Raw genomic sequence first — 27,146 nt, 5'->3', positions numbered from 1 at the left:
GTTTGATGCTTATTAGACCCCAAAGTCTCCTCCAAATAGACTTTTAACCTGCCATCCATTTCAACTGTGGTTCTCATTTTGGCTGCCACATCTCCTTGATGTGGCAAGTACTTGAATCTTGTAAGTACTTGCACAGCCTTAAACTTAAAAGATCTTCATTTTTAAAAGTTACAACTTCCAGTTGGAAGTAAATTAACTATAGTAAAAAATGTCTGGACAAAATACAAAAAGGCAATTACCTAAAAATTCTGAGAAGTAAGTAGTAAGTACATTGGAAAAGATAACGTAAAGTCACTAGTAGTTTCTAGGAAATCCCCCCTCCTTTACTTATTACATATTGAATTGTGTCCCTCCAAAAAAATATGTCAGAGTCCTAACCCCTAGTACTTAAATGTGACTTTATTTGAATATAGTGTCCTTTCAGAGGTAATCAAGTTAAAATGAAGTCATTAGGGTGGACCTTAATCCAATAAGACCGATATCCTTATAAAAGAAGAAAATTTGATCACGGAGACAGACATGCACACAGTAAGAATGCCATGTGAAGATCAGAATTTTACTGCCACAACCAAGGAGCTTCCAGAATCTAGGAGAGAGGCCTAAAATAGATCCTACCCTAGTGTGGAGGGAATATGGCATCTGGTTCTGCCAACACCCTGATCTCCATTCTAACCTTCAAAGCTGTGACAAAAATTTCTGTTTAAATCACTTACTCCATGGTTATTTGTTATGGAAATTCTACAAACTAATATACCATCTTTTCTCTCTCAGCTTTGACCAAAGGATGGCCCCAGTTGTGGAAGAATTCAGTGAGCACAGAGAGCAAAAATCTCAGGGAATTCCTTTCTGGAAAGAGAACAAGAAAAGCAGATCCTAGAAGCAAAGGAGTGTAGCAGGGGGGCAGCAGGAGGTGAGGGGAGGGAGGAATTCCTGTAGAGAGATGGAAATAGGAATTTTCTAATTCTATGATCTAGCAAAAGTTCTCAGCTCACCCCTGATTCATGTGTTACATGCACAACAGAAACCCAGATCACAGCTAAGGTTAAAAGCTGAATAGTACAAAACACGATTACTTGCTGAAATAAGCCCTGAGTGGCATGCACAGAATTTAGTCAAAACACAGAAGGCTTTGAAAGTTGAACTGACATTGGAAATCCTGCCCACAAAAAAACGATAAACCTATGCTGGCTATAGGTTGATTGCCTCAAAAATTTAAGATGGTTGGGCTGGGGAGGTAGAAATCAACATGATCTGGAGAACTAAAAAACTCATGATGTGACATTCAAAATATTACAATAAAAACTTACCCAACATGTAACTACAAAAATTTGATCAACTCTCAGTGGAAAAGACTCTCAATTACAATCCTAAAATAACCTAGATGTTGAAATCATCAACCGAGTACTTTAAAGCAGCCTTAGTAACTATGCTTGTGAAATGTTACCAGATACAGGAGTGAAAAGTAAAATAAATGTTACATATTTGCCTAATATTTTTATCCTAAGTTATTTAAAAGATTTTTTTTGATGAAAACAAACAAACCCCACACTTTTTCTGGTGGGGTTTTTCAATGTATATAGCTGTAATATGGCTGACCACTCTAAAATACAGGGAGAAGGATAGGGGTGGCTGGCTCAGCTGGTTAAGCCCCTGACTCTTAGTTTCAACTCAGGTCATGATCTTGCAGTCATGGGATCAAGCCCCTCATCAGGCTCTGTGCTGGGCAGGGAGCCTGCTTGGAATTCTCTCTCTCTCCCTACCCCACTTGTGCATCCTCTCAAAATAAATTTAAAAAAATAAGTAAATAGGATAGAGAAGGATAAAGGGGCCTATGCTACTATAAGATTCTATATTTCACTTAAATAAAATACTAACTCTATATAGACTCTAAAAGATTAGTTGTGTATATTTTATTTCCTAGCATAACTGGTTAAATATGTGAAGCAATAGAGCCAGAGGTTAAAATGCTACACTGAAAAATACTGGAATAACCAAAAGAAGGGGGGAAACGCAGAATAGGAACATCAAAGAGAAGAAATGCTAAAATAATGCTTCTAAAGTCTAGCCATATCAATAACTACATTAAATAGAAAAGGTCTAAACATACCAATTAAAAGACGTGTCTGGTTGGATTAAAAACATTATATCCATTCCACAAGAAATCCACTTCAAATATGACATAAATAGATTAAAAGTAAAAGGAGAGAAAATTCAGCCCTAGATAAAAGCTGGGGTGATTATAGTAATAAAAATAGGGTTCAAAATAAAAAAATAAAGAAGGACTTAATAAGAAATTAAGTCTATTCACAAAGACATAATTAGCTTAAATGTGTATTACCTAAAAAATAAGCTTCAAGATACATCTTTTAAAAATGGATAGCAGTGGTAGAATTAACTCACAACTATATGTGCAGAATCCAACAATGCTCTCTCAATAAAAAATACAGCAAAAAGAACAAAAAGCAACAAGGATATAGGAGATTTTAGCAGTGTTATTCACTGACTTGACCCTATTGACATTTTATAGAATATTTCACCCAACAGCCAAATCCACATTTTCAAGGACACATAAACATTCACCAACATAGATCATAAAAACAAGCCATAAAACAAATCTTAATAAATTTGAATAATTAATGTTCTAGGAAAGTGTGTTCTCTAACACCTGAATCAAAGAGGAAGTCTCAATTAAAAACCATTTTGAATTAAATGAAAATACAACATCCTAAAATTCAGGGGATATAGCCAAATCAGTGCTTAGAAGGATATTTATAGCATTAAATTTATGTATTAAAGAAAAAAAAAGGTATCAAGTAGTTGTTCTACCTTAATCTGCCAAAGAAAAACCTTAATAAACCAGAAAAATAAAAGTACAAGGAAATAGGGGAAAAATAAAATTGAAAACAAAAAAGGGGGAAAAATGAAACCTAAAACTGAGGTTTTAGGGGGAAAAGGGGGAAAGGAAATTGACATTCAGCCAAATCAATACAAAAAAAAAGGAAACAAAAATTACAAATATCAGGAATTAAAAAGGAATCATAACTATAGATTCTACAGTCATTCAAAGTATAGTAAAAGTAGACTAAGAAAATACTACAAAAATACACCAAATTTGACAACTCAATAAAACATAAGCTCCTTGAAATACACAACTCCCCAAATTCAAGCCAACTAGATAACCTGAGTCGTACGCATATTGGAAACTATGAAACTGATGAAAGAAACCATAGGTCTAAATAAATACAGTGCCATCATCTTCATGAACTGGAACACTTGATACTTTTAAGTAGACCATATTCACCAAGTTGATTTCTACATTTAATAAAATCCTACAACAACAACAACGTTTAGATATTGACAAGTAAATTCAAAAATTTATATAGAAAAGCAAAAACACTAGAACAGTCAAAACTCCACAGAGAACAAAGGTGGAGAACACATACTAATTTAAAAACTTACTGAAAAGCTACAATGATCAATAGTGCTATATTGGCAAAAACATAAATGGTTCAGTTTAATAGTCTAGAAATTCACCCACACAAATAAAAATTGAAGAGAAGCTCACAAGCAATTCAATGGGGGAGGGGGGGAATAACTTTCTCAAAAAATAAATAGAGAATAAATCTATATAGGCAAAAACAAAAACAAAAAAACAGGAAAACAGAAACAGGAAAAAAACTTCAATCCACAACTCCAAGTTCATGGTAAACCAAAATTTAAAACCTGTAACTGTGAAACTTCCAGAAATTCTTTGTGATCTTGAGTTAGGTGAAGTATTCTTAGATACATTAAAATCATGATTCCTTAAAAAAAAAAAAAAAAAAAAAAGGATAAATTTAACTTCATCAAAACTGAAAGTTATGCTCTGTGTAAGACACTGTCAAGAGAATAATAGGAATAAGCCATGAAAGTGGGAGAAAATATTTGCAAGTCACATCTGACCATGGATCTAGAATTGAAGAACTTTCCAAACTCAGTAAGGAAAAAAAATGGGCAAAAAACTTGCAGATACTTCCACCTAAGAAGAAATACAGATGGCAAACAAGTACATAGAAAGAAGCTCAACATTAGTCATTAAATAAATGCAAATTAAAACAAGACTGGACTACATACCTACTAGAAAGATGAAATTAAAAAAAAAAAAAAAAAGGTTAGTGTAATACAGAGCTACCAGAACATAGTTTCAGTGAAAACGAAGTGGTAATTTCACTTTAGAAAATGGTTTGTCAATTTCCTATAATGTTAAACATATATAACTTTATGACATGGTGATTACTCTTCCACATATTTACCCAAAAGAAATTAAAACAGTGGTCACATCAAAACCTGTATTCAGAAATGTATCAGAAAATTTTAAGACTTCATGTTTCCCTGATGCCTCAACATCCCCCAAAAAAGGTTGTGAGCATTCCACCCAGGCAACCAGGTAACACCAGGATAAGACTTGTCCTTGCTGCCACAAGTTCCTCTTCTTGCCCTCCCCTGGCTATGACCTAGTGACAGTCAAGTGCACCAATGAATTCCCTCATACCTTTGCTGGGAACTCCACCCTGAGCCCCAGTAGAGGCATTTGTCCCTGGGTCCTCAACACTCTCAGTTTCCCACTTGCTTGGCTCAACCCATTCCCTAGAAGCTCCTCTGTATGGCCCCTCTATCCCCTCTTCTAGGACCTAGGAGTAAAGTAAGCCCTTGATTTTCATATGCCAGGAGTTTAATTTCTGTGACCATGTTAGAATGACCCTTAAAGGCCACATGAGGGGGCCTTATTGCCCCATTTACAATACAAGAAGTTTATAGCAACTTTCTTCAATCAGTCAAAACTGAAAACAACCCTGTTATCTTTCAGTTGGTGAATGAACACATCAACAATAAAAAGAAATGGACACAACAGCATAGATACATCGGAACTATATTGAGAGAAGCCCGAATCAAAAAGCCTTACACTATATAGGCTATTCATTTACAAAACATTCTGGACAAGGTAAAACTGCACAGACAGAACAGATCATTATTGCCAGGGGTTGAGGCAGGAGGAAATGTTTAGTCAATAGGGGCGGCATGAAGAAATAATTTGGGGTAATAAGATTCTTCTGTATCTTGATGGTGATAAATACTGTCCCTTTGTTATAATTCTTATAACCAAATACCAAAAAGAATTAAGTCTATTGTGTATTAGTTTTTACAATAAGTTTTTAAAAGCATTTAAAGTTAATTTCTGGAGTTTTCTATTGCTCTCAGAAGATGGGTAAAGTATGGAACTACTAGGATGCCAACAATTGGGCTCTCTAAATATTTATGACCTAATGAAAAGACAAATATATTAAGACCCATAAATAGGTTTTTCTTTATTAGGTTTTGACAGCAATTTTTTTTTGTAGATTAATACTGTTCTTCCCTATCTTAACTTCATTTGGTAAGCCAGGTGGCAAATTCTAGAGCTGTAAACTCTTGGGCTCTTATCTAAAAGCATAATGTTAAAAACAAAAAATACTATTGAGATATTGTGATATGTAAAAAATACATATTTGATCACTTATTTGACAGATATAGTTCTTAAATATGTATTTCACTCAGATGACAAAAAGATAATTATCCTATATATTTGGTCTTTGTCCATAGTTCCTGGTTCACAGCTCCAATGACCATTGTGATTTCCTATGATAAGAGCATGAAGTTGTCTTTTGCTAGGTTACTGAGTTGACTTTCGAACCTCACCTAAAGGCAGAAACTGGTTGCCAGGAGGACCCACGATGTGATTAGGGAGTAGGACTTTTAGCCCTACCCCTACCCCCAGAGAGAGATTAGACTTAGTCAATCATGATTATGTAAGGAATCCTCCATAAAACAGAAAAGGAGGTGGTTCAAAAGAGCTTCCAGAGGTTGGTGAACATAGAGATGCTGGGAGAGTGGTATTCCTGGAAAGGGCATGGAAGCTCCACACCCTTTCCCCATATCTTGCCCCATGTATCCCTTCATCTGGCTGTGGATTCATATCTTATTATGTCCCTTAATAAACTGGTAAAGGTAAGTAAGCATTTCAAGTTCTGTGAGCTGCTCTAGCAAATTAACAGAATCCAAGGAAGAGGAAGTTGGAACCTCCAATTTGTAGCCAGTTGGTCAAAAGCACACATAACAACTTACAGCTTTTAACTTCTGAGGTAGGAGATAGAGGGAAGTCTTGTAAGACTGAGTCCTTAGCTTGTGGAATCTGATGCTAACTCCTGGTAGATAATTCAACTCAATTCTGATACTAACAGACTCCCAGCTGGTGTTTGAGAATTACTTTGTATTGAGGAGGAAAACCCTCCCTACCTTCAGGCTGGAATTGGAAGAAAAACTTATAGAAGTCCAACTCTATTTCTGAATGAAAGTGTTTTCTGCTTATTCATTCAAAGCTCTAAAGAATTCCCAACTGCTTTCTCTTTTTTCCTAATTAGTACTGTTTTTGCAAAAGCACTAAAAAGAGGAATGGTGAGTTTCATTTGCTCAAAAGATGAGTCCATTTTCACTCTCCTGTACCCTTGACATGAAAAGGACAAAGTGGGCAGATATGTAGACTCCTTGTACAAAACAAATTCAAGCAGTCTTATTTTAAAAGTTAAAAGGAAGATAGCCACCATCAATTATTTAAGGTATCCAGCTGTTTGCCTTCAACTAACAGCTTGCAAAGTGTTTCCTACAATTAGTGTTTCCTATTGTGTATTATAATTATCTTATTTGGATAAAAGTATCTTAAAAGTATCTCTATTGGGATGGCAAAAATAGAATAAATTGTGATTCTGGCTCTGATGTTTCCTAGTTCTCCAGTATCTCGATATTGAGCTGAAGAGCCTTAAAATGTGATGAATGGATGTAAATAAGAGAATCATTTGCACAGTCTGAAAGTTGAAGTCAAAATGTGCACTCTATCACATAAAGATGGAAGGAAGTTAGAAAATACCTGTTTGTTTTGTTATCTGATCATACAGCAATAGGATACTGTACTATGCAGAACTCACATTTTGACTTGCCATAAAATTTCTCCCTAATGGCAATAGACCACATAGTTCAACGGAGAATAGGCTACATGGTCAATATTTATTAAAATTTACTTTCTCCATATCTATATACAGTGATAATGATGGATATATAAGATGAGGCCACTTGTACTCCAGTAAAACCCTGACATGTGGCTATCAATGGAGTCAAACAACAAAAACAAAACCAAAAACGCTTGGGTAAAATATAGGCCTCCATTAACACCAAACTAATGAAATACAAGATTTATCTAAATCCATCTGTTCTGGCTGCAGTTTGGCACCTCTGATAATTTTCTGTTGCAATTTAAATGTCAGAGGGGTTTCAAAGAAGCAGGGATTCCAAGAATATGGTAGTTTAGGGGCCAGGCAGTAGGGGGTGAATTTCAGCCTGAGCCACAGAGAATGGGTCCAGAGACTACTAGGACCCTAACTTCTTTACCACTTTTGAGGAAGGGGATTGCTGAATGCCTGAGGTTTCCCCACAGGATTTCACCTTCCTGTCCATGTTCCCCCCAACCACCCCGCCCTCCACCACCATGTAACTTTAGCCTACCACCCACACCCTCTATCTGCCTTGTCTGAGGTCAGGAGCTGGGCAAAGGATTGGTGCCAGTTGCCAACTGTTTGTGATATTCAAGTTCACATTATTACTATGGTTTCTTATATTTGGAAGACTAAAGGAATGCAAGCTTTTTGAGACACAAATCTTATAAGTACATAATGCCTAGAAGCTATTGTGGAGATCTTAAACTTCCATGTAAGAACGCCAAATTTTAATCTTCAGAGAACCTACCATGCTGTACTAAGCACTAGAGAGGAATTCAAAATCTAGCAGAGAAGAAGATCCTCAAATAATTACACACGTATCTTACTGAAATATAGTTGTGACAGTGCTAAAACACAGTGTGTAATGCTTGGTTTTCATCCCCTGTCACAACGTGGATCTTTCTCATATATAGTCAGTCTAAACCCATAAAGCACCTGCAGCTGGGGGAGGGAGGAGGGAATCCTATGGCTTCAGAGATTTTCCAACACCTGTCTTATAAAAGCATAAATGTCCCATGGGTTCAATCGTAGGTATTTGAACACTCCTTCAAGCCTCACTTTTATTTGAGAGCAGATTGCTGCTGTTGAGCGACTATAGCAGGCGATGAAAATACACTCTCTAGCTCTTATGGGCTCCTTCTAAGTTTATTCTTGGAAATGCCTCTCTGCCCCATATAAAATAAAAATGCAGTCTTCTGTTCCAAATAACCTCAGAAATACTGTATTACTCCAATCCTGTAAAGTCTACTATGATCTAGTTTGAGAGTTCATCTAACCCCTAGACTCAGAAGTAAAAAGCCCTGCTCCTAAAAGAAAAAAAAAAAAAAAGAAGTCTGACAGCTGGGACTTCATTCGAGTTTCTGAACGTGTGCCTAAAGCACATGAGCCCTGGCACATCCACAGAATATCAATATAGCCATTAAATCCAAGAGCTAAAAATTCCACATAGCAACACAGAAAAGGAACCTTCCCAGAGAATATAAGCTCCACAAACACAGGGCTTTGCTAAATTGCTCCCTGAGTTTTGCAAATAAGGCTCTCTGAACTCCAGAACTTTTTGTTAAACACCATCAGTGACTATCTGAATTTCTTTCTTTTCCTTCAGGCAAACCAACACATTGAGACAGTGTTACAGTCAACACATCTGTTCAACCAAGGGAAAAACAGCAATTCAGAAAGACATACCTAACCAAAGGAAACAGCATTTTTACGTAATTACCCATGGTTTTGTAATGGTGTTAAGTTTTATGATATCCATCCTATAGATTTATATTGCTACATGAGATGTCATTTTGAATTATTGGTAGATTAATAAAACCACAATACCAGATTTAAGTGGAAGGTTTATGAAAAGTGTTTATGACAGGATCAGTCAGGCTTCAGGCAGGATTAAACTTAAACTTTACGGTTTGGGATTGAATTGCTTAATGAACCAATCAGCACTTTACTTTCTGCCTTCAGCCATACATTTTTTAAAATGATTCTCAACCATTAATCATCAGGTTAGACTCCCACAGGTACTAAATATAAACACGTGTGAAACCTAACCCCTCATGAAGGAAGAAAGATCTCAACTTTGTATCTCAAAGGAAAAAAAAGATGGGAGAAAAACATCAGCCTAACTCATTGAACATGTTTGTGTGATTAGAAGCATCATTTTTTCTATGATAAACTTTTAGGACCAAAAACTCAAATTTGGTCATGAGAATGTTCATATCCCCAAAGATAAAATTTGAGTTCTAGTTGCTCTCTTTAAGGCAGATCAAAAGCAATTAGTAAGATATTCCCTAATCGGCATTTTTAGAAGTACATTGATGGTTTCTGGCAATTGAAGAGCCCAAATGGTAGAAAGGAAGAACACTTTTATTACAAGTACTGGAAGACCTAGCAAAAGTTTTTAAAAGCACTTACCATACTAAGGAACTTATTAGCCTCCAGAATTCAGAATAGAGGGGGAGTAAGAATAGTTTTTCAACATCTTAAAGAATAATACATGGGGATGACAGAACTATGACATGACTTCTCATTATATGAATTTCAACCAACAATGGGATAAACATTCTAAAGTATGCTGAGGACTCCTTTTAAATAAACATTTCACAGCAAAACCTTCCTATGTGAAAATGTTTAGCCTATTCCACAGTTGGCTAAACCATTCCTTAAATATTTCAAACGCTGCATGTAGAAAATCATAATTCTCAAAAATTAAAATGTTATAAATCTCAAATAAATATCTTGTAATTAATCGGATGTTTTATTTGTAGAGCATTTTAGTTTTATCAGTTGCTTCACTATACCCTATAGTTTTATTGTCACAAAAGAGGAGAGAAATCTCAAGGTGAAGTGATTCATCCAAGGCCCCAAAGAGAGTAAGTGGCAGAACTGATATTTGAGCATATTTTTGGACTAGAAAATCTAGCAGTTGTACTATATTCAATATCCCCTACTGTATAGAGCTTATAGATTTGTTACTTGAGAAGTTATGCTTAGCCTCAGTCACTAAGTAAATGAATATATACTTTACCTACCTGTATCTTTAGGTGTTAAAAGAATACTGCTTTGGGAGTCAAAACAATAAACTCAGATCCTATTACTATAATTTACTCCTTATGGGCAACTCATTTTGCCTTTCTAAATTTCTGTTTCTGCAAATATAAGAAAAATCCATGAAATGTAATAAACTTAATGTGCTCTGAGTCTAATGAGTAAGTGTTAAAGATGCTAGAAAAGGACTAAAATCTTAAACCTACATTATTTGTATCTAATTCATCTCCACCTCTTCAAAAGCATCTAATACCACACTTAGTTTACAAATGGTACTTAAATGCTTCTAAGCATGCCAATTTCCACACACAAAAGCATCTAAGCTATTTAATTCTATCAAACAGCTACATGTTTTGAATAACAGTTGAATCCAATTACCATTTTGTTTGAACTACCAATATGAATGTACTGACTACAGTCAATAACATATGTTCTAGTAACAAAAAAGTTGTTCATTTATTTAAAATGTATTAAGAGGCAGAAGGGAAAATCTGGGTCATTCTGAAACTTTAACAATTTCTCTATGGGAGCATTTGTTAAAACACCACCCACCAAAAACTAAAGACAAAATATGAACCCAAGGTATAAAAATATGAAAACATGAATTCAAGATCTAGAAAGCTGAGGAACAAAAAAATCTGTAATATCCATAGTAGAAAATATTTAAGGGTTTATGTTGTATCAGGCAATCTGCTGAGCCAGTTTCAATCATTATCTCATTAATTCTGTGGGAGTATTATTATAGTTCCTATTTCACAGCTGATGTTTACAGAGCTAAAATGGTTTGTTTATGGCACACAGCTCAAGGACAGAGTTGATGATACCCATTTCTATTCATCACACACTAAAAGAGATGATTCCTTCCCCCGTGCTGTCCCCATTCCTCTACCTCTGAAATACCTTGGTTTTACACCCCAACCTTCTCTTCTGAAGAAATTGTTGTATTGTTATAACCTATCCTAGTAAATACCCCCATTACATGCAAGATGTGCATACCCTCATTATATACTACATATACATGCCCAGTATATTATATACTGGATGTATGTTGGATATATACCAGGTGTTTATGCTAGGGGTATGTGTGTGTCCAGTATTATCAGCATTTTTCATATCTCTTTTCTTCATAAAAGATGAGCAGAGTGATAAAAATAAGATTGGCCTTGCCTCAGTCGATATAAATATCCTCATCCCACCAGGCTTTGGGAGAAAAGTAGATGGTGACTCATCATTCTTTAATGAACTGAATACTTAAGTCCCATTTATTAAGTTACACTGTAAGCCAGACACAGGACCAATCCACTTATAGGGAAAGTCTGCATAGACACATCTATTATCCACACTTGCATTCAATTCCTCAAACTGGGAAACCTCTTCCTTACCTGAAGGCCCTTGACTCTGCTGGAAGCCTCTCCAACATCTAGACCTTACTTTAAATATTGCAGTCTCAGAAAAGGTCCTCCCTGACCTTGCCACCTAAAGAATTTCTCCAATTATTTTCACTTTGAATAATGTTTGTTCTCATTGTAACCTTTTAGTTTAGAATTGCTTCAGATATTCACCTCTTCACTTGTTACTGTCCTAGAAGAGATCCTGAAGGACTAAATTTAACATGCTGAACACTATCTCATTCCAAAACAGTCCCAACACTCCATATTGAACACCTTTTCCATTCATCAGGGTCTCCTCTCTCCTCTTTTCCCCTAGTTCCTGGTTACAATCAATCTGTAGTCTGTCTCTATGGGTCTACCTATTCTGGATATTGTATATTAAAAAAATCATACAACATGTGACTTTTCTTGCCTAGCTTCTTTCACTTAGCATCATGTTTTGGAGGTTCATCCATGTTGCAGTATGCATCAGTACTTTCTTCATTTTATAAATATTCCATTATATGGGTGTACCACATCTGTTTATTTAACCACGGATAGACATTTGTGCTGTTTCTGTTGTTTGGCTATTGTTACTTTTTAAAATATGTTAGAGACACATATTTAAGTATTTCCAGGTTCACTTCTAGAATATCTAGATTTTGCTTTAAAATACCTCAGCCAAAAAACCCAAAAGTGGATATATATGAAACAAGATTGAAAAGGAGTACAGAGTGGTTAATTACATGATGCTTTCTACATTTATGTGTGATTGAACAACTCCATAATTAAGAGTTTTTTGAAGACTGGAAAAAGAATATCTAAATTAGACTCTTTTTATAAGATTTATATTCTACTAGTATACCTCTCTTCCTTACTTCCCTCAAAAAATGTCACATGAAGAATGACTGCCATTGCTGGATAGTGGAGGAGAGTAGTCAGGTAAGTGAATAAAATGCTGACTAGAGTCTGTTGGGGAAATAGACTTAAAAACAAAATTTCCTTCCTGCCCATAAAATCTGTCCCAAAAGCAAAAAAGAAAGAAAGGAATTGAAATTGAATAATCACTAAGCCAGAATGTGATATGCATTACAGGCAATACACTAAGATCGTAAAGACACATAGAAATTTCACACTCCATATAGTCAAGCACATACAACCCACTGCAAGAGAAACAACTAGTCTTCAAAAGGATTTGACCCAACCATTTGGACACATAGTTCATCCCAGTTCACTTGGTAGTTGGGATGACCATCTGAATTAGCTAACTGGCTCTATCTGAAGGAAAAATTAACTTCTCATAGTTTATGAAAAGATGTAGTTTTACAATTTGGAGGAAGTGACCCACCAAAGTTACTCCTACTACCTCACAGAGCCTGGGAGATAGGAGCAACATACCCCTTGATTATATTTCAAAGATAATTCCCAGGTCTTGGCTGGACACCTCCTTAGTTTCTAAAAGTTTTACATACTTTTTTTTAATTTAAATCCAAGTTAACAAATAGTATAGTAATGATTTCAGGAACAGAATTTAGTGATTCATCACTTATACATTTAACACACAGTACTCATCTCAACAAGTGCCCTCCTTAATGCCCATCACCCATTTAGCTCATCCCACACTCACCTCCTCTCCAGCAATGCTCAGTTTGTTCTCTATATTTGAGTCTCAGGGTTTGCTTCCCTGTTTTTAGCTTATTTTTCCTTCTCTTCCCCTAGGTTTGTGTGTTGTGTTTCTTAAATTCCACATGAGTGAAATCAATATATTTGTCTTTCTCTGATTAAATTATCTCACTTGGCATCATACATTCTAGTTCCAACACTGTTGCAAATGGCAAGATTTCATTCTTTTTGATCACCAAGTAATATTCCATTGCATATGAATACATCTTTATCCATTGATTGACGAATGGATATTTGTCTCTATCTATAAAATTTGACTATTGTCGGTATTGCTACTATAAATACTGGGGTGAATGTGCCCCTTCAAATCAGCATTTTTGTATCCCTTGGATAAATACCTAGTAGTGTAATTGCTGGATCATAGGGTAATTCTCATTTTTTGAGGAAACTCCATATTCTTTCCCAGGTGGTCGCACCAGTTTAACATTCCCACCAGCAGTGCAAAAGGGTTCCCTTTTTCTGCATCTTCGCCAACGTCTGTTTTTTCCCGAGTTGTTGATGTTAACCGTTCTGACAGGTGTGAGGTGGTATCTCTTTGTGGTTTTGATTTGTATTCCCCTGATGATGAGTGATGGTGAGAAATTTTTTTTTTCATGTGTCTATTAGCCATCTGGATGTCTTTGGAAAAGTGTCTATTCATGTCTTTTTCCCATTTCTTAAAACTGGATTATTTGGGGTTTTTTTGTGGGGGGTAGAGTTTGATAAGTTCTTTATAGATTTTTGGATACTAACCCTTTATTTCACAGATGTCATTTGCAAATATTCTCCCATTCCATTGGTTGCCTTTTAATTTTACTGGTTATTTCCTTTGCTGTGCAGAAGCTTTTTAATCTTGAGTTCCCAACAGTCTTTTTGTTTGTTTGCTTCCCTTGCCTCCAGAGTCCTGTCAAGTAAAAAGTTGCTGTGGCCGAGGTCAAGAAGGTTGTTGCTGGTTTTCTCCTCTAGGATTTTGATGGCTTCTTGTCTTATGTTTAGGTCTTTCATTCATTTTGTTTTTGTATATGGTATAAGGAAGTAGTCCAGGTTCATTCTTCTACATGTTGCTGTCCAGTTTTCCCAATACCATTTGCTGAAGAGACAGTCTTTTTTCCATTAGATATCCTTTCCTATTTTGTTAAAGATTAGTTGGCCATATGTTTGTGGCCCATTTTTGGGTTCTCTATTCCGTTGATCTAGTTATCCAGTTTTATGCCAGTACTATACTGTCTTGATGATTACAACTTTTAATACAGCTTGAAGTCCAGAATTGTGATGCCTCCAGCTTTGGTTTTCTTTTTAAGGATTGCTTTGGCTATTTGGGGTCTTTTGTGGTTCCATACAAATTTTAGGATTTTTTGTTCTAGCTCTGTGAAGAATGTTGGTGTCATTTTGATAGGTATTACATTGAATGCGTAGATTGTTTTGGGTAGATTGCTTTGGGTAGTATTGACATTTTAACAGTATTTGTTCTTCCAATCCATTAGCATGGAACGTTTTTCCATTTCTTTGTGTCTTCAACTTCCTTCATAAGCTTTCTATAATTTTCAGTGCATAGATCTTTTATCTCTTTGGTTAGATTTATTCCTAGGTAATTTAGGGTTTTCAGTAGAACTTTACATACACTTCAAAGTGATAAAGAATGAACTTATAAGTTTTCTATTTTTTTTTCAACGTTTATTTATTTTTGGGACAGAGAGAGACAGAGCATGAACGGGGGAGGGGCAGAGAGAGAGGGAGACACAGAGTCGGAAACAGGCTCCAGGCTCTGAGCCATCAGCCCAGAGCCCGACGCGGGGCTCGAACTCACGGACCGCGAGATCGTGACCTGGCTGAAGTCGGACGCTTAACCGACTGCGCCACCCAGGCGCCCCAACTTATAAGTTTTCTAAAGTAAACATTTTAGGAAAAGGAGGAAGGGAGAGCTCTTACTTTCAAACAAGGAGAATTAAGCCTATTATTTTTCATTTGTATTTGCCACTATAACCCTTTGTAGAGAAAGACCTATGAAATCACAGCTTATCTCATTGTAAATCACCACTAGAGTGCTTTCTCTCCAAAATGTGCATTGTCAGCTTATGTTAAAAGACAATGTTCAAGAGTAAGAAGATAAATCTGTAGTTTACATGACATGCATGTGACAAAGTGCAATGAAGCAGATCTTCTCAAATTTTAACATACATTTGAATCACCTGGGAGGTCTGGGATGAGGCCTGAGATTCTGTACTTCTAAAAAGCTGAGGTTGATCTACCACACATTAAGTGTCAAGGCTCTAGGTCAGTTATTCTTCAAGCTGAGTCTCTAAACCAGCAGCATCAGCTTCACCTGCTAACTTAGAAATACAAATTCCTAGGCCTAGTTCCAGACTACAGATTCAGAAACTATTCTGAAAGTCCTTTGTATCAATGCTATAATGTGATAACTTCTGCTATAGATTGATGATTCTCATATTTAGATGTACACTGGAATCACCAGCGAAGTTATAAAAAAAAGAAAAAAGAAAAAATCCTGACCCCTGTGTCTAGTCCCAAGAAATTGATTTAACTGGCATGGAGCAAAGCCCTAAGAATTTTAACATTTCCCCAGTGATTCTAATACGCAGAAAAATTTGAGAACCACTGAACAAGAATCTAAGTTCTACAAAAGCCAGAATCTTTTGGTCATTGCTGAATCCCAAGTGCCTAGGAACAATGGCACTAATTGACATCACATAAATATTTACTGAATGAATAAAAGGATGAGCAGAAAAACCGCAAGCTACTCTAAAAACAGTTTGCTTGATGATATACAGAGAAAATATCACATTTGTCATCTTTCTCTAATAGGAAATCTGTTTTCAGCTCAGAATATAATGTAGACACGATCTTTCCCAACAAGATATATTTGAATACCCCATTCACCACAGCAATGTTTTAGGGCCAAAAAACAGACTCCAAGTTTGCAGTTTTGAAAAATGAACAAAACCTTAGAACATGAGAACTAAATATAGCTATTAAACATAAAAAAGAAAGCATCAGCTTGTCAAGTTGTAGAGAATACTGAAGGAAACATAATGCTATAATATAGAAACAAAGGCTTGGGACCTGAAACTTTGAATTGCTTTGTAGAGCAGGATAGGATTGTAGATCAAACAAAACAATCTTTTGGCCACCCTAATTAAAAGTTCCTGAGTGGAAAAAACTATTGACGTGGAAACCCCATAGCATAGTATTCATAGTTGTATGCAAGCGTGTGCATAGGCAAACTATGTAAAAAAAAAAATATTTTAATGTTTATTTTTGATGAGGGGGGCAGAGGGAGGGAGGGGGAGGAGTAGAGGAGGGGCAGAGAGAGAAGGAGACACAGAATCTGAAGCAGGCTCCAGGCTCTGAGGTGTCAGCACAGAGCCCATCGTGGAGCTAGAATTCACAAACCATGAGATCATGACCTAAGCTGGAACCAGACACTTAACCAACTAAGCCACCCAGGTGCCCCAAGGCAAACTATTTTATAGGGAAGACTCCATCATACTCCATCTCAAAACAGATTATTACTCCAACATTAACTTTTCACTACATTGTATGTAAAGAATACTTGTCAATATTTGTCGGGATACCACAAAAAGCAGGCAAGAAATAGCATACTTTCAAAACAGTCATTTGTTGATTTCAAACCTCTCTGCATAACTCACCACTCTATGTACTGTCCCATCAAGCCATTACAGAATGTGAGCCATTGAATTAAAAGAGCTCCTCTTCCAAATCACAATTTCATGTAGAATGTCTAATATTCAAACCAACAAAGAGTTAAATTTTAGAAGGCTTACTCCATGTTCCCATAATGCTCACAGAATAAAACCTGCCCAAATACAGGGAATCAGCTGTTGAAACCCAGATATTAAGCACAGGAAGTTAATCTCAGAGAAATCAGTGCATTGGGAACAGAAATGAGAAACAGGGACTCATTCTCTTGAAATAGATTTTAAAATGGCACATTGTATTTTGAGTAACCTCCACACTGTTTTCCAGAGTGGCTGCACCAGTTTGCATGCCAACAGTGCAAGAGGGTTCCCGTTTCTCCACATCCTCTCCAGCATCTATAGTCTCCTGATTTGTTCATTTTAGCCACTCTGACTGGCATGAGGTGTTATCTTCGTGTGGTTTTCACTCTTATGTGGATCCTGAGAAAGTTAAAAGACCATGGGGGAGGGGAAGGGGAAAAAAAAGTTACAGAAGGGAAGGAGGCAAACCATAAGAGACTCTTAAAAACTGAGAATAAACTGAGGGTTGATGGGGAATGGGAGGGTGGGGAAAGTAGCTGATGGGCATTGAGGAGGGCACCTGTTGGGATGTGCACTGGGTATTCTATGGAGACCAATTTGACAATAAATTCCATATTTAAAAAAAAGTCAAATTCCAGGTCTTAGGATTAAGGAATAAAATCAGTAAAATAAGCCAAGATAAAAATGCTTAACTACTACACTTACATTTCCTGAATTTCTCTTTATTAAGGGCTCATCATTCCCAAGGCTAAAGAATGTAGAGACTGAAATTTCCATTTAAAGGTAAGTGGTCCACCGGTGAGGGCCATGCAAAAATAGGAAACCACACAACATATTATCATTTCCATAACTTCAGGGTCTTATAAAATAGAAAAAAAAGATCCAAAAGGATCTTTAAGGGAAAATTAAATTGAACAAAACTGGAGGCTGTAAATGGTTCACTGTAAATATATGAGAATTCCTTATACACAGAGGTAATTACTATTTTATCTAAGGCTCAATATTAGGAAAATCCAAAACAACCAGTTACTTTGTCTTGTTTTTCCAAGAAAATAAACACTTGGGTTTGTTCCCTCCACTTATTGCTACCTTTTGAATGGAGTTTTCTTTGACTTTCTTCATAACTTGATTTACAAAGACCAAATGTGAAGAAGTGACAACTTCTACAATACCCTGAATTTTAAAAACCTATTACAAATAGGTTTATTTTTATTATTATTGTTATAGATTTCTTATTACAAATAACAAGGAGGTTATTATATGTGCTCTTTGATTCAGAAAGGAAATTCAAATCCAGAGGTTCTGTTTGGAAAAATAGGGCCCGACAAAAGCACTTTGTAAATGAGCAGCTATATTTGGCAGCCAAGCATCCAAATCAGATTATGGAATAATAGAATGGATTTCCAAGAGAAGCAGAGAGGGAGCAAGATCTGAGTTATCACTGTAGGAAAGAGGTTTTCTACACTTGGCCTGATTCAGTGCACCCTCTTTGGTGTGGGAGGCTCCCCGTAAGGGGTGGCCAGCATCCAGAGAACAGAATCTAAGTGCTGGTTGCAGCATAAGCAAGTTACTTGACATTCTGTAGAGTGCTCATGGATATAACAGCAATTCAACCTGTAATATGTGAAAACTGAAAGAATGGAATATTTAAGTTCATCTTTAAAAAACACATATTTCCAGGGGCGCCTGGGTGGCTCAGTCGGTTGGGCGTCCGACTTCGGCTCAGGTCCTGATCTCGCAGTCCGTGAGTTCAGGCCCGGCGTCAGGCTCTGTGCTGACAGCTTGGAGCCTGGAGCCTGTTTCAGATTCTGTGTCTCCCTCTCTCTCTGACCTTCCCCCATTCATGCTCTGTCTCTCTCTGTCTCAAGAATGAATAAACGTTAAAAAAATTTTTTTTTAATAAATAAAAAAACCCACAAATTTCTTATTCAGAGATATAGTACACAGGTACAATTTTATAAACTCCCAAGAGAGAAAGGATATGGGCATAAGTAACAATCCTGCCCTATGTGTTATTGGCCCCCACCCCAGCCCCTACTTCCCATCTCCAGGAACAGTCTTAACTATAAAAGTAGGGAAAGTTAACATGTTAATACCAGACTCTGAAGAATTCTGCCTACATGCCATAAACTTTTAAACAATTCTACTGAAAAAGTTTCAAATACACCAAGTGGAATGTAAAACCTGTTGCAGATATATTTCCTACCTGTTCATTCTTTATCTTTACTCTAGATAGTGATGTGCCAGCTTAAAAGACACCACCACCACCTGTATGTATTTCCTAGCCACCCACTCTTCCAGCCAAGAGTGGCAATATAACCAGTTCCAGGCAATAGATTAAAGCAGAAGCCCACTAGGGATTTTTGGAAAAGTCTTGTTTTCCTGAGAGAGGTTTTGCCCCTTCCACCCTGACTCCTCCTTTTCTGGGCAAGAGTGTATTTTTGTGACTGCCGTGGCCTCAGCCCTAAAGTCTTTGAGTGGCACATAATATAGACAGTTCCAGTTCTTCAAATTATGCCACAAATTGTTAGAAACAATTCTGATAAAGTTTTCAATACAGAAAGAAAACATAGCAGGGAAAACTTCCCAACATTGAACTTGGCAATGATTAATCTTGTATATGACACCCAGGAGCACAAGCAAAATAGGTAAATTAGACTTCAAAGTTTTTTGTGCTTCAAAGGATACTATCAAGGGGGCGGAAAGGCCATACACAGAATATTTAAAAATCATATCTGATAAAGAGTATTGAGAATAAAGTACTCCCACAATTCAAATTGGAAAACAATCCAATTTTTAAAAAGGGCAAAAGACTTGGATATATATTTCTCCAAAGATGACATATAAATGGCCAATCAAAACATGGAAAGATGCTTAAAACATTGCTCATCATTAGGACACTGAAAATCAAATCAAATAGCACCCATTAAAATGGCTATTGTCAAAACAAAACAAGTGTTGATAAGAATGTAGAGAAATTATAACCCTCTTGTTGGCAAGGATGTAAAATGGCAAGGCCACTAAAAAAACAGTACTGAGATTCTAAAAAAAAAAAAAAAAAAAAAAAAAAAAGCCTGGAATTACCATATAATCCACTAATTTCATTCTGGGCATGTATCTCAAAGGATTGAATCAGGGACTCAGGCAGATATTTGTATACCAGTGTTCATAGAAACATTCACAAAAACCAAGAAGTAGAAACAACCCCATCCATGTCTATCAACAGATGGATAAAGAAAATGTGATGTATACATGAGATATACCTACCATAGGATCTTAAAAATGAAATTGACACCTGTTAAAACATGAACCTTGAAGACACAAATAAGCCAGACACAAAAGGATAAATATTATAGGATACTACTTAGGAGATGTATAGAAGAATCAAATTCATAAAGACAAAGTAGAATAGTGGTTACCAGAGTCTGGAAAAGGGGAAATGAGAAGTTACTAATGGGTATAGAGTTTTAGTTTAGGATAATGAAAATGTTCTGGAGATGAACAGTTGTGATAGCTGCACAATAATGTGAATATACTTAATCTGATAAGAGTTTCATACATTTTGGATATTAACTCCTACAACTCAACAACAACAAAAAGTCTGATTTAAAAAGTAGGCAGAGGATGTAAATAGAGATTTTCCAAAGAAGACCTACAGAAGGCCAATAGTCACATAAAAAGGTACTCAACATCACTAATCAGGGAAATGCAAATCAAAACCACAAAGAGACATCACCTTAACCCTATTAGAAGGGCTTTTATCAAGAAGATAAGAACTAACATGTTGGCAAGCATGCTGAGAAAAGGGAACACTCATGCACTGTTGGCAGAATGTAAATTGGTATAGCCACTGTAGAAAATGATATGGAGGCTCTCCCCAAAAGAAAAACTAGAACTACCATATGATCTATCAACTCTACCACTCAGCTTTTAGCCAAAGAAAACAAAAACACTAATTTGAAAAGATATAGGCACCCCTATGTTCACTGCAGCATTATTCAGAACAGCCAAGATATGGAAACAATCTAAGTGCCCACTGATGAATGGATAAATATATGGAACATACACATTAATAGTACTTAGGCATAAAGACCATCTCACTATTTCTTTTTTTTTTTTTTCAACGTTTATTTATTTTTGGGACAGAGAGAGACAGAGCATGAAGGGGGGAGGGGCAGAGAGAGAGGGAGACACAGAATCGGAAGCAGGCTCCAGGCTCTGAGCCATCAGCCCAGAGCCTGACGCGGGGCTCGAACTCACGGAGCACGAGATCGTGACCTGGCTGAAGTCGGACGCTTAACCGACTGCGCCACCCAGGCGCCCCCCATCTCACTATTTCTGACAACATGGATGGACTGAAGCTAAATGAAGTAAGTCATACAAAGGCAAATACTGTATGGTCTCACTTAAGTGAAATAGAACAAAAAACTCACAGATACAGAAAACAGAATAGTAGCTTCCAGGGGTCGAGGGGGTTTGGGGTGGATGAGATGAGTGACGAGGAGTCAAGAGATATCAACTTCCAGTTACAAAATAAGTCATGGGGATGTAATGTACTGCAAGGTGACTACAGTCAATACTGTATTGCATACTTAGAAGCTGCTAAAAGTCAACCATAAAAATTCCCATCAAGACAAAAATTGTAATTATATATGATTAGACTTATTTTGATAAGATAATTAGACTTATTTTGATAATAATTTCCCAATGTATACAAATGTCAAATTATGTTTTAACACTAATATCAGGTGTACATGCCAATTATACTTCAATAAAACCGGTTAAAATGGTAAATTTTATGTTATGTATATTTTGCCACATTAATTTTTTTTGTTAGTGTCAGACCTTAGTAACCACATAAATAACCAAATTCCATTCTTATTCATGCCCAGGGTCAATGAAAGCTGCAGCAAGCTAGCCTTTTTTTTTTTTTTCCTTAAACATTTATTTTGAGCAGGAAAGGGACATAGAGAAAGAGCAAGAGAGGGAATCCCAATCTCTGAGCTGACAATGCAGAGCCTGATATGGGACTTGATCCTATGAAATGTGAGATCATGACCTGAGCTGAAATCAAGAGTTCGACACTTAACCAACTGAGCCAGCCAGACACCCCAAGCTAGCCTCTTAGATTCATGTGGCTTAAATATTGGGTTTTCATGAATACTGGACTCTACTTTGTCTCCTATTCACTCTGAATATGGTTATTAGGCAACTTTTGGCTCTGGCTTTACATATCAGAGGCAGCTTCACTGTGGATAGATCAATAAATAAGGAATGACAATTGTAAAAGTATATCAACTTTGTTGGGTAAAGATGAAACTACTGTAAATTCAATAGCCCAAAAATATGTAGTTAAAGAGGACAATTACTGGACTTCAAAAGCACTGTTCCTTTGGAGTCATGTTCATGAAGAAATTAAGGAACACTAGAGCATTATAAAAATGGACTTCTGTCTTACTAGCATATCAGGAACCATAGTAGCATGAAAAAAGAAAAGGTAAAGGGAGAGAGACTGGTTGATTAAACATGAGGAAAAAAAGATTTCCTTAGAACAAAGCAAAAAGTCTAGAAAGATACTAAAGGAAAAGTAATATTGAAGACATATGGGCAGACATAAAACATAAACATGCACCAGCCCTATCTCAAGAGATGCTATCAGAAAAAGGGAATGGGAGCCTGGGTGGCTCAGTCAGTTAAGCATCTAGCTCTGGATTTCAGCTGAGGTCATCATCTCACAGCTTCAGGAGTCTGAGCCCCTACATCCAGCTCTGTACTCACAGTGCAGAGTCTGCTTGGGATTCTCCCCTCTCCCTCTTTCCAGCCACAACTCACACACTCTCTCTCAAAATAAATTAACTTAAAATAAAAAAAGAAAAATGGGAGATTTAGTTGTTTCCATATCAGAGATAGTAACTCACAACCAAAAACATTTATCAGGGGGTGCCAGGTAGAAGCTCAGCAAAAAGATTAGTCACACGCCTCCGAGTTTGTGAGAGCTAAAAAAATAAAATAAAATAAAAATAAGTTACAGAAAGTATAAACACATTTGAAAGAAGAACATCGAAAGGATCAGTATAAAATTTTCAAAGAGGGGCACTTGGGTGGCTCAGTCCATTAAGTATATGACTCTTGATTTCAACTCTCGTGATCTCATGGTTTGTGAGTTTGAGCCCCAAATGGGGCTATGCACTGACAGTGCAGAGCCTGTTTGGGATTCTCTGTCTTCTTCCCCCACTTGGGCTCGTGCTCTCTCAAACTTTAAAAAAAATATTTAAAAGAATTATAGGGTGTGCTTTTAGATTATGAACTTCCTCTTGGAGAATGTACTGGAGCTCAGGAATTTAGAAGTCTAATAAAAGGCACACAAGGAGAAATAATAAGAACAGTAAGAGAGGATAATAGATTGGGTCCAAGTATGACTTAGATATTGGTCTAATGGGAGACCATCTTTTGATGGGATTGGTCCAACTCAGGGTGGTGAGGTTTGTTTGAATAATAGATGCTTTTGGCAGACATAAAACCCTTTAATTTCATATTTTGTAGGAGAGACCCCAGAAATGAAAATCTAAAAATTTTAGGAAAAGATACAGAAGATGGCAACAGAGTAGGAGTACCTTAGGCTTGCCTTGTCCCATGAACACAACTAAATAAGTATCAAATAATCCTAAATGTCCCAGAAATAGACCTGAAGACTGACAGAACAAACTGCACAACTAAAGGAAAAGAGGCCACAATGAAGAAAGAAGGAAACCAATGTGATTTAGGGGAGAAATGGATCACAGATGCTGCAGAAAAGAGCCATGGTCTGGAGAAGGAGTTGTGTGTGTGTGGTGGGGGGGGGGGGGTGGTGAATGCAAAGGAACATACAAGAGAATGCATATGGCAAATATTTCCCCAGAGCCATTGGCTTGGAAAATGAGAGGGGCTGCATTTTATGAGTTCTTTCAACCAGTGGAACTTAAAGTCTGACATTTTAAAGGTCAGCAGGCTGCACTAGGATAGAGCCCCAAGGGCAGTGCCCTGCTCCAGGAGAAAAGACAGGCAAAAACTGGAGGGCAGATAGCATGGAGGGCAAAAACTGGAGGGCACACAGTGGGGAGAGTATTCAGTCTTCTCAGAGCATGTCCCTGAGAGCAGCATTCTCTAGGAACAAAAGAGCTGGCCACCACCATCTGCCCCTCAGCATAAATACAGGGTCACCTGCAGGAAGCAGTACAGCATTAACATTAGCTGCCTAACTTGCCTATACCAAGCTCCACACCCACTGGATTGGGATTGCCCTTCTCAGTCAAGCTTGCCTCAGTCCCAGCATGGCAGCTCCCCTACCCAGAAGGCCGGCATAAACCTCTGCCCACACCACATCTCCTGACCAGATTGCTTTTCAGGGCCTCAGACCTGGTGGAGGTGTGACAAGTCTCTTTTCACAAGCATATCAGAGCACATCTGGCCATATTCAGACCAGGAAACAAACACTCCAAGGACAGCCTCTACAGAAGACTGGCCTGAAGGATATAGCAGCCACAGTATATTAGCAGTGTGCATGCAATATACACCAGAGACACTCCCTGAAGCACCAGACCCTGGGCACTACATGGTCTCTTCTTCATAAGGCCATTACTTTCAGAAGGAGAGATAAGTAGCTTTTCTAACACACACACACACACACACACACACACACACACACACACACGGCAGAGGCTTAAAATGCTAAGACAGAGGAATTCGAATTAAATGAAAGAACAAGACAAGGCCACAGCCCCAGAGACCAAAAGGAAACGGATATAAGTAACCTGCCTGATGGACAACTTAAAGTAACAATCATACAATCATAAGGATACTCACTGGGCTTGAGAAAAAACTACAAAACAGAGAGACCCTTACCACCAGAGATAAGAGTTAAAAAAAGAACCATATGAAGAATGCAGTAAACAAGATAGAAATAGGCTTGATGTAATGAACAGCAGGCTAGAACAAGCAGAGCAACAAATTAGCGATCTAGAAGACAAAATAATGGAAAGCAATCAAGCTGGACAAAAAAGAATTATGCAACATGAGAATAGATTTCAGGAACTCAGTGACTCCAAACATATTTATGTTATAGGAGTCCCTGGAGAAGACAGAGAAAGAAGGGGGCAGAAAATTTAGTTGAGGAAATAGCTGAAAATTTCCCTAACCTGGGGAAGGAGACAGACATCCAGATCCAGAAGGCACTCCCATCAAAAATCAACAAAAACAGGCCAACACCAAGACATATTGTAATTAAACTTGCTTGATGGTGATTTAAAAAAATCTTAAAAGGAGAAACAAAAAAGAAGTCCTTAATTTACAAGGGAAAACCCATAAGGCTAGCTAGAGATTTCTCAACAGAAATTTGGCAAGCTAGTAGAGTGGCATGATATACTCCAAGTGCTGAATAGGAAAAATCTGCAGCCAAGAATACTCTATCCAGTAAGGTTATCATTAAGAATAAGTGGAATAAAAGAGTTCATGACCACTAAACCAGCCCCACAAGAAATATTAAAGAGAACTCTGCATGCAAAGGTGAGACCAAAAGTGACAAAGACAGCAAAGGATCAAAGAAAATCTCCAGAAACAATGGTAAAACCACTAATAGAATGGCACTAAATACATATATTTACTTTGAACTAAAGTACTTGGACTAAATGCCCCAATCAAAAGACAGAGTGTCAGAATGGATCAAGTAAGCAAGGCCCATCTATCTATATGCTGTCTACAAGAGACTCATTTTAGACCTAAAGACACCAGTAGACTAAAAGTGAGGGATTGGAGAAACATTTATCAGGGAAATGAACGTCTAAGGAAAGCCAGAGTACCAATACTTACATCAGACAAACTAGAATTTAAAACAAAGACTAACAAGAGACAAAGAAGGTGCTATATAATCAAGGGGACAATCTAAGAAGAAGATAGAACAATTGTAAATATTTATGCACCCAACATGAAACACTCAAATATATAAAACAGTTAACAAAGCAATTAATTGATAATACAAGAATAGTAGGGGGCTTAACACCACACTTTCATCAATGAACAGAATCTAACCAGAAAATAAGCAAGGAAACAATGGCGTTGAATGACACCAGATCAAATGGACTTAATAGATATATTCGAAACATTCCATCCTAAAACAGCAGAATACGCACTCAAGTGCACATGGAACATTCTCCAAAACAGATCACTTATTAGGCCACAAAACCATTCTCAACAAATACAACAAGACTGAAGTCCTACCATGACCCTTTCGTGAAGACAATGTTATGAAACCAGAAGTCAATCACAAGAAAAAAAATCTGAAAAGTCCACAAATACATGGAGGTTAAACAATAACATTTACTGACAACATGCTACTAAAACAATGAATGGGTCAACCAGGAAATAAAGGAAGAAATGATAAAACTACATGGAGACAAATAAGAATCAAATGGTTCAAAACCTTTGGGATGAAGCAAAAGCAGTCCTAAGAAGGAGGTATATAGCAATACAGACATAGCTCAAGAAGCAAGAAAAATACCAAACAATCTAACCTCATACCTGAAGAAGTTAGAAAAAGAACAAAACCAAAAACCAGCATAAGGAAGGAAATAACAGCATTTAGAGCACAAATGATATGGAAACTAAAAAAAATTTTTATACACACACACACACACACACACATATATATATATACACACACACACACACACTATATCTATAGATAGATCTATCTATAGATCTATAGATAGATATATGTATGTATAAGAGAGAGAGATGAAACCAGGATGTGATTCTTTGAAAAAAAATTAAATGATAAATTTCTAGCCAGACTTATCAAAAAGAAAAGAGAAAGGATCCAAATAAATAAAATCACAAATGTGAGAGAAGAAATAGCAACCAACACCATGAATGTGAACAAGAGAATATTATGAAAAACTATATGCCAACAAATTGGACAACACAGAAGAAATGGATAAGTTCCTAGGAATAAATTACCAAAAGTGAAACAGGAAGAAATAGAAAACCTGAACAGACCAATTAGCAGCAAAGAAATTGAACCAGTAATCAAAAACTCCCAACAAAAGTCCAAGACTAAATGGTTCACAGCCAAATTCTCTCACACATTTAAAGAGTTAATACCTATCCCTCTCAACCTATTCCACAAAATCGAAAGTAAAGGAAACTTTCCAACTCAGTCATTGAAACTAGTATTACCCTCAAACCAAAACCAGACAATGACCCCACTAAATAAG

This window comes from Lynx rufus, unplaced genomic scaffold, assembly GCF_022079265.1.
Source record: "Lynx rufus isolate CCGP_SWC_20201006 ecotype Redwood Valley unplaced genomic scaffold, mLynRuf1.p SCAF_13, whole genome shotgun sequence".
Lineage (NCBI taxonomy): Eukaryota > Metazoa > Chordata > Mammalia > Carnivora > Felidae > Lynx > Lynx rufus.
The sequence above is the reverse complement of the archived record's forward strand: the minus strand, read 5'-3'. Positions refer to the sequence as shown.